The following is a 15626-nucleotide window of genomic DNA, read 5'->3' on the forward strand; positions in this document are numbered from 1 at the left end:
GCTAAGGCACGCTACAGTGATTTTCAATTATAGTGCTATCTTTGCTAATCAAAGAATTCTCTTGAAATTCCTGTCAAAATAAAACTTTTGCATTAATAATTAAGCTTTATAGCCTTCAGTAAAATATTTACAAGTTTTTATACAAAATATACAAAATACATAATCATGGTCGCACAACGACTACAAAATGACAACCCCAGATGTCCCGAGACCAAGCACTCCAGGTCGCGCTGCCATGACATGTACAACCACTGTACCACATACACTTCGTACCTTATTGTACGAGTGTTGGTAGGGTTTATTTCGTACCCTGACTACCACTGAGTGATATACCACACACACCCTGTACTTTCCCGTACTTATGCTAGTAACACCGTAATGTACTCCTTAACAATATACACTATACCAATGCACTCTGTACCATATCCGTACAAGTGTTGGTAGTGTAACAAACATATAAGCATGCATATACACTTAACATATACATACATTCGCATATTCATATTACACATTATACGCAGTTCTTACCTTCTTTCCAGATTTAACTAAGTTGGCTGACCTGAACGGAATGTCTTGTGCTAGATGGATACCCTAATCACATATTAAAACCGGGTAAATCACATGTCCAAAACCCTAATTCAGGAAACCCAAACCTATAACTCAAGGTTCTTTTATTATCATTAGGGACTACATTAAGCTAGGAAACAGGGAAACACCCATCTAAGGCACTGAAATGAACAAGAATTGAAAAAATGAGTTGTTCGGGGAATCTGTCAAAACCGGCTAACCGATTTTACAAGACCTAGCAAACTGAGTAACCGGTTTGCACTAGGTTTCCCCAAACAACCTCCAACTTGCTCAAAATTTATCCAAATGCCACAAAACCTTCCAGAGTACCTAAACAGGACATACACAACATATTACAACCAATAAAACTCAAAAAAACACACTGAATCACAATATGCCATTAAAGACCTAAATTTGAGTTTCAAAGCTCAAACTTGTGCAATTCCATCACAACACAACATAACCAGTATCCAGAACCTAGAATCAACTCAAAATTAGCTTAGAAATCAAATCACACAACCTTTAAACCCTAACAACCCCTAACTTTCAAAATTGCATAACCAAACAAAGTAGAACTTAAAGAAATCAATAGATAAAAGTTCCTAGGGTTTACCTTAGTTATAATCTGCTCAAATTACTGCTGGAAACACCAAAAACCAGCAGCAAATCTCTTGGTTCCTAGAAGGTAAAGAGAGAGGTTCTTTGATTTTGGCTTTTTCTTTCTTAATTTTCTTTATTTTTCCTCAAATGAAAATAAGATTAACTACATTAATCTCTTGGCTAAAAATAGAAGCTAGGTGTCAACACCTAAGGCAGCGACCAAATCACCCATGTTGCAAATTACTAACATGCCCTTTCTTTTATAACTTAATCATTTTCAAGATTAGGGGTAAATGGTCAAAATCTATAACCCGCTCAACCTCGGGACTCTATTTTCTCCAATATACATCCCACTAAGAAATAAGGTTCTAGACTTACCCATGTGATCAAACTAGCCATCCATCGCATTTTGCGTTGTCGTCGAGCAAAAATTGTAAAAATTACATAATTCACATATAATACAAATAATACTCATAGAGTTTAATTAAATCTCTGGAATTGAGAAATTATAACTCTAATACCCATTTCTAACAATGGGATCCACAAATAATAAAATCCACTAATAATTATAAAAATACCAATAATTAGTGCTAATTGCCTTCACTAATCCATATTATGAAATGCGGTCATTACAATCATCCCCCCGTTAAAAGGGTTTTCTGTTGGGTTTTATGTCCTAAATAAAACTCATTTCAATATAACCAGATTTACTTATTAATAAAGATCAGAAATAACATTTAATGTTGCATGGTTCACATGATTTAATTCATGATTATTTACATAATGTATGAATTCTATTTAAGTCCAGAACATATCAATTTGTTAATGATTATAGTGTTGTCAACACAGTGGAATATAATCTTAATTATATGTTCGAAAGTTTATTCCCTGATTTTTCAGTTCACTGGATTTAGACTGACATGATAATCAACGATAGGTATTCTTACATCTTGGATAAGTGTTATGTCCTTTCCAGGGCATTGGCAAAGTTTACCAGTATCGGATGTATGGAGTATACATCGGAAGGGACCGATATTGAACTTTGATTAGATATATTAAAATTTACCGTAATATCTATTCAATTCAATATCACCCGTTGATCCTAGATCAAATGATCTTAATCCTGATATGTTTAGGTTTGATCTCAAGAGTATTATACATGTTGTTTGATTTGTTAGTTAAGCCTACTTTTGGGTCAGGGTGATACGTACCTTTTGGGAACATGATAGTATAATTGAGTGGGAGCGCTAACATAAATATGGAATCTATAACTTCTATAGGAATTTAGAAGTGAAACGATGATATCCTTCGAGCTTGGCTAAACAGAGATAAATGGTGGAGATCTCATTTCACTTCGCTGAATTATCATTTATACGGAGCTAAGTGTTTTAAGGATAAAATACATTGAAGGTGTAACGGTAACTTAGTGCCTATTCAATGTAGATAATCTATTAGAGGATCATTGATCAAATTAGGATTATAACAATGGATAAATAATGACGTATCTATATCGTGGAACATATAGAGCGTTCTATATACTGAGAGTGCAATTCTAAGTTCTATGTGTGGATTCAACTAAGAATTAATAAGTCAGTGAATTTAAGATATAAATTCTTGATCTGCTTATTGGAAGCTCGGATATATAGACCCATGGTCCCCATACTAGTTGAGACCATACTGCTTGTAAGACTCAGTTAATTGATTTTGATTAATCAATTATAATTCTAAAGTTAGACTATGTCTAGTTTATGAATTTTCACTAAGTAAGGGCGAAATTGTAAAGAAAAGAGATTCTAGGTTTATTTATTAATTAAGAGACTTTATATGTCTAATTAATAAATATATTAAATGACAATATTATTTAATAATTAATTTTAGTTGTTAAATAATTAGAATTGGCATTTAAATGGTTGAATTTGAAAATTGGCATTTTTGAGAAAATGAGATGCAGAAATGATAAAACAGCAAAATTGCATAAGTGAGGCCCATTATCCAAAGCCCAGGCCGGCCACTATTGTAGGCTTTTATCATTTATTTTTTCATTATTTTAATGCCAAAGAATTCAAACTGAAAGCTAGGTGGTTACCTATATATAGGTAGTGATGGCTTCAGAAAAATATGATACATTTCATTCCTTCAGAGGAAAATTTCTAGCCGCCACCTTCTCTCTTCTTTTCTTCTCTAAATTTCGAAATCCTTGAGTGAATGAGTGAGTGCCCACACACATCAAGTGGTATCTCAATCATAGTGTGTAAGACTGTAGAAAATCAACCAACAAGAAGGAGAATTAGCATCAAAGGAAGGAGAGAAGGAGATCCAGATTCAGATCTTGGTGATGCTCTGCTACAGAAAGGAATCAAGGGCTAAAGATTTGAACGGAAGGAGTCATTATATTCCGCTGCACCCAATGTAATGTTTACTAAACTTTATATGTGCTTATTTCATTGTTTTAGAATTCATATTAGGATGTTAATGAAACATACTTGTTAGTAAATCTAGATCCTGGTAAAACTCAGAAAAACACACTTATCCAAATGCCACCAAATCTTCCAGAGTACCTAAACAAGGAATACACAATATATTACAACCAATAAAACTCAGAAAAACACACTAAATCACAATATGCCATTAAAGACCTAAGTTTGAGTTTCAAAGCTCAAACTTGTGTAATTCCATCACAAAAAAAACATAACCAGTATCCAGAACCTAGAACAAGTCAAAATCATCTTAAAAATCAAATCACACAACTTTAAACCCTAACAACCCTTAACTTTCAAATTTGCATAACCAAACCAAGTAGAACTTAAAGAAATCAATAGACAAAAGTTTCTAGGTTTTACCTTGGTTAAAATCTCCTCAAATTCTTACTGGAAACACAAAAAACCCGCAGCAAATCCCTTGGTTCCTAGTTGGTTCGAAGAGAGAGAAGGGAAAGAGAGAGGTTCTATGATTTTGGCTTTTTCTTTGTTAATTTTCTTTATTTTTCCTCAAATGAAAATAAGATTAACTACATTAATCTTTTGGCTAAAAATAGAAGCTAGGTGTCAACACCCATGTGGCAAATTACTAAAATACCCTTTTTTTAATAACTTAAGTATTTTTAAGACTAGGGGTAAAATGGTCAAAATCCATAACCTCACTCAACCCCAGTACTCTATTTTCTCCAATATACATCCCACTAAGAAATAAGGTTCTAGACTTACCCATGTGATCAAAATCCATCGTATTTTTTCGTTGTCGTCGAGCAAAAATTATAAAAATTGCATAATAGAGTTTAATAAAATCTCTGAAATTGAGAAATTATAACTCTAATGCCAATTTCTAACAATGGAACCCACAAATAATTAAATCCACTAATAATTATAAAAATACCAATAATTAGTGCTAATTGCCTTTACTAATCCATATTATGAAATGCGGTCATTACAGTCATCATATTATTTGATGGCAATCTTCCAAGTTCCAATCACCTTGCAAGAATGATCATTTTCTGTTAGAACTTTATCTCCATCAACTAATCCTAATTAAAAAATGATTCTCGACTTAGACACATGTGATAAGTGCATCCAAGAATTAGAATCCATTCCATGTTCATTGACGATTTTGAGATGGAGAATAATTCTCCATCTGTGGCGCAGTCGTCACTATCTTTCACGATTGAAGCAGAATCCTTCCCATGGTGATGGTGTCGGAAGTCCTTCCTATCTCCATTGTGAGATTTGTTGAAGCCTTGTTGCTCCTTGCACTTCTTACAAAATCTTTGTAAGTGTCACGACCTTCCACAAAAGTAACACTTCCTTGATTCCTTCTCTCTGGACTTCGATCTTGATTGAGTGTAATGGTGTTTACTCTTTGTACTTCCTTTCTTGGGCGATCTTCCTCTTGCTAAGTACATTTCTTCTTTCTTAGATTCATTCTCCAATTATAATTTGAAATCTTTTGACTTGAGTGTGGCAAGAACATCTTCCAAAGCAATAATATCTCTGCCATAATTGATGGCTGCCTTGACTTCTTGATATGCGGCTGGAAGTGATCTCAATAGGATGATGCCTTGGCTTTCTTCATCAACCTTGCGATTTATGTTAGTCAAACCCACAATAATCTCATTAAATCTATCAATATTGTCATCTAAAGAAAGAGAAAAAAAAATTATTCTAAAACCGTATAATCTTTCTAGCAAATTAATCTTACTACCAATTGATGGCTTTAAGTATAATTTTTTAAATTTATTCTAAAATTCTTTTCCTATCTTCTCTGCGATGACTTTCCTTCGAACACTATTTGATAGATACATGATGATCGTGTAGTACACCATCTCCTCCATTTCTACTTTTTACTTTTGTTTCTTTTCTACCAATAAATTCTCGTGTCCAAGAACTTTGGAGACTTTTTGGTACATTAGGATTCCTTTCAAACTTTCTGTCCATAGCGTAAAGTCCCTAGTTCCATTGAACTTCTCCAATTCAAATCTCGTCATTGATGACATTCAAAGTTTCTTTAAGAATTTCAACGGAATGAATCTTGATTCTGCGTTCTTGATCAATTACTAAGCTTTGATTTGTGAATTTTTTTTGACCAATAGTGTAGAATCAAGTTATCAAAACTTTAAACAATCAAATGATTATCAATGACAAGATTAATATATCAAGAACAACAATCGAATGAAAAATAGGAGAGAACAGAGTATGGAAAACCAAAATCAGTAAATGTAAAAAAAAATAAAGAAATTAACACCAAGATATATACTAGTTTAAGTCCTATAGATCAATGTGATCTATGACTCTACTCCATTTCTGGAACACCACTGGAATACTCTTTATTGATTGAGCAAAAATATGCATAATACATACGAGACAGATTCTCTGATGAGTTCTCAATAAGTGTTTCAACTCTGACACTTCAATAAGTGTTTCAACTCTGACACTTATACCCAAGAATTTTCTTTATGTACTATAAAATTCTTCTTACAAACCCAAACCCAATCTCTCTAATTTCTCTATACCTCTTTCTCTCTACCTCTCAATCTTTCCTCTCTCTAACTCTCAATCTCAATTTAAACTGTGTTCTAAAATCCGTATCTTAAAATAACAAGTCAATGTGGTATTTATAGGCTTAGGATCAAGATCCTAAAGTCAATGGCTACAGGAAACGAGGTTGTTAAGTTAGTTAGAAATAACTAACTTAACCAACTCCTCTTTGAGCGAAGTCTCGACGCCAGCTTCACTCTTAGTGCATCCAGAAACATATACGAGCTTCTAGGATCACAGACCAAGGCACTCACTACCGAAGCATTCGGATAGGATAGAACCAACTAGAGTTGACTTTCTAGAACTTCCTTCTAGGCAGAATATCTAGTTGTCTGGAACTCTTTTCTAGAGGAGGGCTAGCTATCCTGAAGACTGAATCCAAAGTGGGCATGATAGTCATCTAGGAACTCCATTTCGGACTCAAATATCATTCCATAAGACTCCTTCTAGGATGGACAAGTTAGCTATCCGAGAATAACATCTTGGAGATGCTTAACTTTCCAAGAATGAATTTTGAAAATCTTTTCATTTGGTGGAACTATACCACAATACTCTCTATATATTTCTATTCTACTTATGTGTTATTGTAATGATTATGCAAGAAATAATTCTTGCACATCTAGTAGTTCAAGTTCATCAATTAACCTAGGCAATTTTCATGACACTTCAAATAAATTCGGTTCTTTTCCTGCAACATTATGGAGTACCACACTTGAAAGTAATTGGAAGATTGCCACAATTTGTCAAAGGTTGTCCTGGTTTAGGTCTCTTATTTCCTAAACAATTTGAAATTTAACTCAAAGCCTACATAGATTCTAATTTAGGATCTCATCAAGACTTAAGGAGGTCCACTTTAGGTTTCTATGTGTTACTTGAAAAGTCTTTGATATGATGGAATATCAAGAAATAACATACAACTTCTAGGTCTTCAATTGAAGCAAAATATAGAACTATGAAAAACACTACTTGTGAAATTGTTTCTTTATTTTTTTGTCCTAAAGGAGCTTAAACAAGACTACAAGGGACCATTTAAGTTGTTTTATGACAATCAAGAAGCTCTTCACATTGTTGTAAACCCAGTGTTCCATGAAAGAACAAAGAATATAGAGATTGACTGCCACTTGGTTTAAGAGAAGACTCCATCCAACTTATCAAGACATCTTATGTTTCTTCTTGTTTACCAAGTTTTTTGGAAACCTAATATTATGAAAGAATAAGCGAAAGAAAATAGATTAAGAAATAAAATAACACACAAATTTAACGTGGTTTGTGAATGAGCCTTAGTCCACGAGGCAGTTTTATCATCTTTTAGCAATGGAGTTTTGACAGCTCTAGTATTTTTCTAGGTTGTGAACCTTTTGCATGGAAGAGATAATAACTTATTTATAGGCAGCCATGCTAAATGGATTGGAGGAATTTGGGCCTAACTAGGGTTGTTGTCGAAAACCCTACTGATGGAGTAAAATACATCATTTGAGCATTATGTTGATTTATCAGGTCGTAAATGTGAGGCCCGATTCTTGAAAGCAATCTGCCAGACAAAGTGTAGTACTATTGATGGTGATAGGCGAGGTTGTACACTGTCGTTTGAAATAGGAATGTAAAAGTTAAGGTGCACCCTTAAAAAAGGTGCTCTCCCTTTTTTTTTTGTGTGCCTTTGCGAAGGTTGGTAGAAGGGACAAGTCCTTAGATTTCTTAGGATCGTGTCAGAGGTGTGACACGTAAGTAGCTCTCAGGACCATAGACTATCGAAGATACCTTTCCAGCTTCCATTCCCGGAAGACCGTTGAGGGCATTTCTTGTGATTAAGGATTCTTATAAGTCTCATTAATATTTTGAGGTGTGTACTTATCAATTTTGGGAACCTTGAATTATATTTGATCTGATTATATTTTTAAAATTGAATTTTCACCCCAATTCTTCAATATTTTTTTTTTCCATTTAGTCCCGCATTATTTGTTCCACAAACACACTTACAAGTACATAAAATTAATAAAAAATTAAAATCAAATTAAAAGTAAATAACACATTATATAATTAAATAAAATAGCTATAAAAACACACAGAAAACTATGAAATGAAAATAAATCTAATAAATTATAAAAAAAAAAATACTCAATAACTTAATAGATTAACTAAAAGCATAAATACTAAACCATTTTCAACTTATAAAATGTGATAAAGTAACTCTAATTTCTAAGATTATCGACAGAGTAGATAGTTTAGGTAAATAACAAAATTAGTTAAATGTGTTTAACTAAGAACTAACTTAACCAAAAGGCTAACTAACTAACTAAGAGCATCCCTAATAAAGATACATATAAGTGATAAAAAGTTAAAATATAACTCATTCAGCAACAAAATATACTCTAATGATGTGGCAAAAGGTGATTTGAATTTGGCACATAAAAATCTTGTATTAAATTTGACGCTACATTTGTTATAATGAAAAATTTGCATTTAAATGCACTACTTTTTTTTTGTTTACACTTATACCATTTATATTATTTTATTAGTATCTTTAACTATAGCATTAAATTATAAAATATTTATATTATTTTTTTATTGTTTACATAAAGATAATAAAATTAAGGGAAATTTGCGGCATAAATACCATATGTTTTTAATTTTATACACTTAAATACTATATCTTTTTTTTTGGCGGATTTAATACCAAACGTTGTATTTTAGGCATCTCCGTTACTACTATTCTGTTAGTTGTAACTCGTTGTACACGTGTAAGGCCCAGATTAAATCCCTATTTTTTAAATGTTTAATTAAAATTAAGAACTTAACTTTTTAATCTAATATATTAACTTAAATTTTATTTCCATAAAAATAGTTTAATGAATTAAAATAAAAAAAAAAATTAAAAAGGAAATATTTTTTTGTGGGGGAAATACGAAAGGGTTAAACCCGGCGTTTGGTTGGGAGGAATGAAAATATAGGAATGGGAATGGGAATGGGAATGGGAATAGGAATGGAATGGAATAAAATTTAAAATGCATAAAAAAAATTGATAAAAAAATCATTAAATTTTTTTTCTTGTTACATTGGAATGGTCATTCCTTTCTTTTTAAAATGGAATAGCCATTCCACCAAAATGGTGGAAAGAGCATTCCATTGGAATGCTATTCCAATACTTTAAAATGCAACCAAACAAAGGAATGGAATAAAAATTATTTCCTTTCCATTCCATTCCATTTCATTACCTCCAACCAAACGCCACCTTGTTATCCATCTTCTTCCTCCTGCCTTCTTCAACCAAAAGAAAAAAAAAAATTACAGGTTGTTAAACAACCCAGAAACCAATCCTAAACCAACCCCAAATTCCTTTCCCTTCATCTTCTCTCCTGGTCCGTTCTTCGAATCAATTTAATAGCACACCTAACTAAAAACAAATTCACCCACATCAAATACTTTTCAGACCAAACCACATAAAAAGCAACAAAAACCATTTCATCATCATTTTATTTCTCACTTCAGTTCAACAACAGTAAGAAAAACACCAAATAATAACTATTGAAATATACCTATTAGAGACTTTATTTCATCATTTATAAGATGTACAAATAGTTCAAAATCAAGTTGATAACCAATAAGCACGTGTTAGTTTATTGGTTAGTTTAGGTTGTTAATTCTGTTAATTTTCTTGTAACCAATTCTATTTCTTTGCCTTGTACAACCTGTTGGGTTTTATGCCCTAAATAAAACTCATTTCAATATAATCAGATTTACTTATTCATAAAGATCAGAAATAACATTTAATGTTGCATGGTTCACATGATTTATTTCATGATTATATATAATGTATGAATTCTATTTAAGTCCAGAACATATGAATTTGTTAATGATTATAGTGTTGTCAGCACAGTGGAATATAATCTTGATTATATGTTCGAAAGTTTATTCCCTGATTTGTAAGAACACTAGATTTAGACTGGCATGGTATAATCAGCGATTGGTATTCTTACACCTTGGATAAGTGCTATGTCCTTTCCAGGGCATTGGCAAAGTTTACCAGTATCGGATGTATGGAGTATACATCGGAAGGGACCGATATTGAACTTTGATTAGGTATATTAAAATTTACCGTAATATCTATTCAATTCAATATCACCTGTTGACCATAGATCAAATGATCTTAATCCTGATATGGTTAGGTTCGATCTCAAGAGTATTATATATGTTCTTTGATTTGTTAGTTAAGCCTACTTTTGACAGTCAGAGTGATACGTATATTTTGGGAACATGATAGTGTAATTGAGTGGGAGCGCTAACATAAATATGGAGTCTATAACTTCTATAGGAATTTAGAAGTGAAACGATGATATCCTTCGAGCTTGGCTAAACAGAGATAAATGGTGGAGATCTCATTTCACTTCGCTGAAATATCATTTATACAGAGCTAAGTGTTTTAAGGATAAAATACATTGAAGGTGTAACGGTAACTTAGTGCCTATTCAATGTAGATCATCTACTAGAGGGTCATTGATCAAATTAGGATTATAACAATGGATAACTAATGACGTATCTATATCGAGGAACATATAGAGCGTTCTATATATGACTGAGAGTGCAATTCCAAGTTCTAAGTGTGGATTCAATAAGAAATTAATAAGTTAGGGAATTTACTTGGTAAATTCGGTTCGACTTATTGGAAGCTCGGAAATATAGGGCCATGGTCCCCATACTAGCTGACACCATACTGCTTGTAAGACTCAGTTAATTGATTTTAATTAATCAATTATAATTCTAAAGTTAGACTATGTCTACTTTGTGAATTTTCACTAAGCAAGGGCGAAATTGTAAAGAAAAGAGATTCTAGGTTTATTTGTTAATTAAGAGACTTTATATGTCTAATTAATAAATATATTAAATGACAATATTATTTAATAATTAATTTTTAGTTATTAAATAATTAGAATTGGCATTTAAATGGTTCAATTTGAAAATTGGCGTTTTTGAGAAAATGAGATGCAGAAATGATAAAACAACAAAATTGCATAAGTGAGGCCCATTACCCAAAGCCCATGGCCGGCCACACTTTATGGGTTTAATCATTTATTTTTTCATTATTTTAATGCTAAATAATTCTAACTTAAACCTAGGTGGTTACCTATAAATAGGTAGCGTTGGCTTCAGAAAAAAGATGATGCATCTCATTCCTTCAGAGAAAATCTTCTAGCCGCCACCTTCTCTTTTCTTCTCTTCAATTTCGAACCTTGAGTGAATGAGTGAGTGCCCACACACATCAAGTGGTATCTCAATCATAGTGTGTAAGACTGTAGGAGATTCCAAACAACAAGAAGGAGAATCAGCATCAAAGGAAGGAGAGAAAGAGATCCAGGTTCAGATCTTGATTATGTTCTGCTACAGAAAGGAATCAAGGGCTAGAGATATGAACGGAAGGAGTCATTATATTCCGCTGCACCCAATGTAAGGTTTTCTTAAACCCTTATGTGTTTATTTCATTGTTTTAGAATTCCTATTAGGATGTTAATGAAACATACATGGTAGTAAATCTAGATCCTGGTAAAATATTTCCAACACAACCTTGTATATAAATAAAGTGTTTTCTCCTCAGTTTAAACCAAGCTGCAATTTTTGGTTCTGAGGCTCTCTCTCTCTCTCTCTCTCTCTCTCTCTCTCTCTCTCTCTCTCTCTCTCTCTCTCTCCTCTGTTTTCTTTTCTTTGCTCTGTTTTGAAGTTTTCATGGTATTAGAGCTCCTTGACTCATGTCCATGGCTTCCTCTGGTGATAACTCGTCTCCGGTTGGTGTTACTGATCCTTGGCCTTAGGCGCCTCCAAATGCTACTGTCCCTGTTCACTGGAATCCGTTCTCGAATTCTTTAACTTCGTCACTCACCATCAAGCTCGATCGAGCCAACTACCTTGCCTAGAAATCCCAAGTAGTTCCCACGGTCATTGGTCATGACCTTGATGAAATACTGTTTACCAGTATCACTCCTCCTTGCACTCTTATCAATGGTGATCCCAATCCTCTGTATTTTCAATGGCGAAAGAAAGACCAACTACTCCTTTCTTGGCTTCGATCTTCTATGAACGAAGCCATTCTTGGCGCTGTCTCAAATTATAACTCTTCCAATGCTGTGTGGATAGCTCTTGAATAGAAATTTCCTAGTCAGTCTAAAGCTCGATTACTTCAACTCAAGGGACAATTTTCCAATCTTCATAAAGGTAATCTAAGCATTTTTGGCTATGTTGATAAAATCAAGTCCATCTGTGATTCTTTAGCTATTGCTGGTCATTCAATCACTAATCTTGATCTTATTCTTCACTTGCTCAATGTCCTCGGAACGGAGTTTGATCCTGTCGTTTCTGGTATCACTTCTCGAAGTGATGCTCTCACATTAGAAGAAGTCCAAGCTCTTCTAATGTCTCATGAGACTCGGCTTGAAAGACACACATCCATGATGGATCTTTCCACAAAAGTGGCTGCAAATCTCACATTTGGCTCCAGACCTGGCCCTTATCAACATCCTTTTGCCTATGGGAGAATGCCTCCTGGTGAACAACAATCAAGGCTGCCTAACAGAAACTATGGCTGTCCTCCCTCGAATAACAAGCATTTGTGTCAATTATGCCTGAAATATGGTCACACTGCAGCCACCTGTCATTACAGGTTTGACAAAAACTGGGTTACACCCAAGAAACCTTCACCTCAACCCCAGGTTCATCTCACAGAACAGGGACCTGTTCTTGATCATCAAACCCCAACTCTCCCTGATTTTGGAGATGACATTGGATGGTATGTTGACATTGGTGCAACCAACCATGTAGCCTTTGCTATGGAATCTTTGGACTCTGCTACACCCTACAATGGTCAAGAATCGGTTGTTGTTGGAGATGGTAAGAAATTGCTTATCTCTCATATTGGTAAAACCACTCTTCCTTCCTTTAATTCCACTCCCTTGAAACTACAATCTGTTTTACATGTCCCTTCCATTACAAAAAACTTGGTTAGTGTATCCAAATTAACAAAAGATAATGATGTTTTTCTTGAATTTCACAAATATTGTTGTTTTGTCAAGGACAAACAATCGGGGGCTGTCCTTCTCAAAGGAATTCTCAAGAATGACTTGTACCTGTTAGGTGATGGTCACTCCAAACTGTCCAATCATTCTCTTGCCTGTAATCTTGTCACGTCTGTTCCAAGTCCATCTACAAGTAATTGTAATGCAATAGACTCTTGTAATTCAAATGCTACTGCAGTCTCTTCCTGTAATGATTTCTCTATCAATAAAAATACCTTTTGTTCATCTCTTACTGTCTATAATACTACTTTTCATAATGATATAAACATGTTGCATTGTAAGTTGGGACATCCAGCACCTGCTGTTCTCAGCAAAATATTAACCAAATCTAACATAGCACACTCCCTAAAAAATCTGCATTTTTGTAAATCCTGTCAATTAGGGAAAAGCCATCGACTTCCCTTTTCTCTATCAACTAGTAGAGCATCTCAGTCTTTAGAACTTGTCCACACTGATCTTTGGGGTCCCTCCCATATTGTGTCCAAAGATAACTATAAATACTACATACTTTTTCTTGATGACTACAATCGTTTCTCCTGGATTTTCCCATTAACACTTAAATCTCAGGCATTTGAAGTGTTCACTCGATTCAAAAAGTTTGGTTGAAAAGTAATTCAACTTACCAATAAAGGCTGTCCAAGCTGATGAAGGAGGAGAATATAGACCATTTGAAAGATTTCTCAGTGACCAAGGCATCAAGTTTCAGTTGTCTTGCCCACATACACATGAGCAAAATAGAAGAGTGGAAAGGAAGCATAGACATGTCACTGAAACTGGTTTAACTTTACTAGCTCATTCTTGTCTTGACATGTCTTATTGGTGGCATGCATTCCAATGTGTTGTCTACTCTATTAGCAGAATGCCAACTTCTGTCATTGGCAATGTTAGCCCATCTGAGAGTCTGTTCTTGCAGCAACTTGACTACAGAATTCAAAAGCCGTTTGGATGCTCTTGTTTCCCTCACTTAAGGCCTTATTCTCATCATAAGATGGAGTACAGATCCGAGGAGTGTATCTTTCTTGGATACTCTCCCAAGCATAAAGGCTATCTGTGTGAAAATAAAGATGGTAGGGTCTTTATAGCTCGAAATGTGGTGTTCAATGACGCTCAGTTTCCTGCAATTCACACCAGCAACACAACATAGGTAAATTCCAACACCAATGATTCCTTCCCTACAACTCAATTTGAACAGTATTTACCTCACACTAATACTCAACCTGTTGTTGTCAATGAGCACAATGATTCTCCTTCATCAAGTGTTGCTCCCTTGGATTCAGCCAATTTTTCCAGTAGCTCATCTACACCACTACATCAGCATCTGTCATTCTCAAATGCTGCACATATGTCTACTGATTCATCATCAGTTCCATCTGAACCTATACGGACCTTGCCTACTCCATCTGCTGCACCTCAGAGAACACATGCCATGACAACAAGATCTCAACATGGCATCATTAAACCCAAGGCATACATGGCAACAAAGCATAAACTTCTTGAATCTCTTCTCCCTCGAGAACCTAAGTCTCTCAAATCTGCTCTTAATGATCCTGCTTGGAATGCAGCCATGAACAAGAAAGTTACTACCCTTAAGAAAAATGGTACATGGACACTTGTACCTTATCAACCCCATATGCATCTCATTGATAATAAATGGGTTCATCGAATCAAATTGAATTCAGATGGCAGTGTTGACAGGTACAAATCTAGACTAGTGGCCAAGGGTTACCTACAAGCACCAGTGATAGATTATGCTGAAACTTTCAGCCCTGTAGTGAAGCCAGTCACTGTCAGGATGGTGATGACCCTTGCTGTTTTGTTTCAATGGGAAGTCAAACAATTAGATGTCTCTAATGCTTTTCTAAATGGCATACTAGAAGAGACAGTCTATATGCTACAACCAAGAGGCTTCGAAGACCCAACTAAACCAGACTTTGTCACTTACACAAAGCCATCTATGGCCTTAAACAAGCCCCTCGGGCTTGGAATGAAAAACTAAAGACTACTCTCATTGACTAGGGATTCATTGCATCAAGAGCAGATTCATCCTTGTTTGTTTATGGTTCAGGACAAAGCTTAATCATCTTTCTAGTATATGTGGACGATATACTAATTACTGCCCCCAATACTACTCTCATCAACAAGTTAATTTTTGATCTTAATCAATGCTTTGAACTAAAAGATCTTGGTGCTATTCATTATTTTCTTAGTGTTGAAGTTAACAGAACTAAAGAAGGAATCTATTTGTCTCAAAGCAAATATATCTCAAATTTGCTTGTGAAAGTTCATCTTGATGGAGCTAAACCTTGTTCAAATTCTACCAGTAGTGCCCATAAACTCTCTTTATATGAAGGAACATCTTTTGAAGATCAAACCT

The sequence above is a fragment of the Cannabis sativa genome, chromosome 9, assembly GCF_029168945.1.
Source record: "Cannabis sativa cultivar Pink pepper isolate KNU-18-1 chromosome 9, ASM2916894v1, whole genome shotgun sequence".
NCBI classification, from domain to species: Eukaryota; Viridiplantae; Streptophyta; class Magnoliopsida; order Rosales; family Cannabaceae; genus Cannabis; species Cannabis sativa.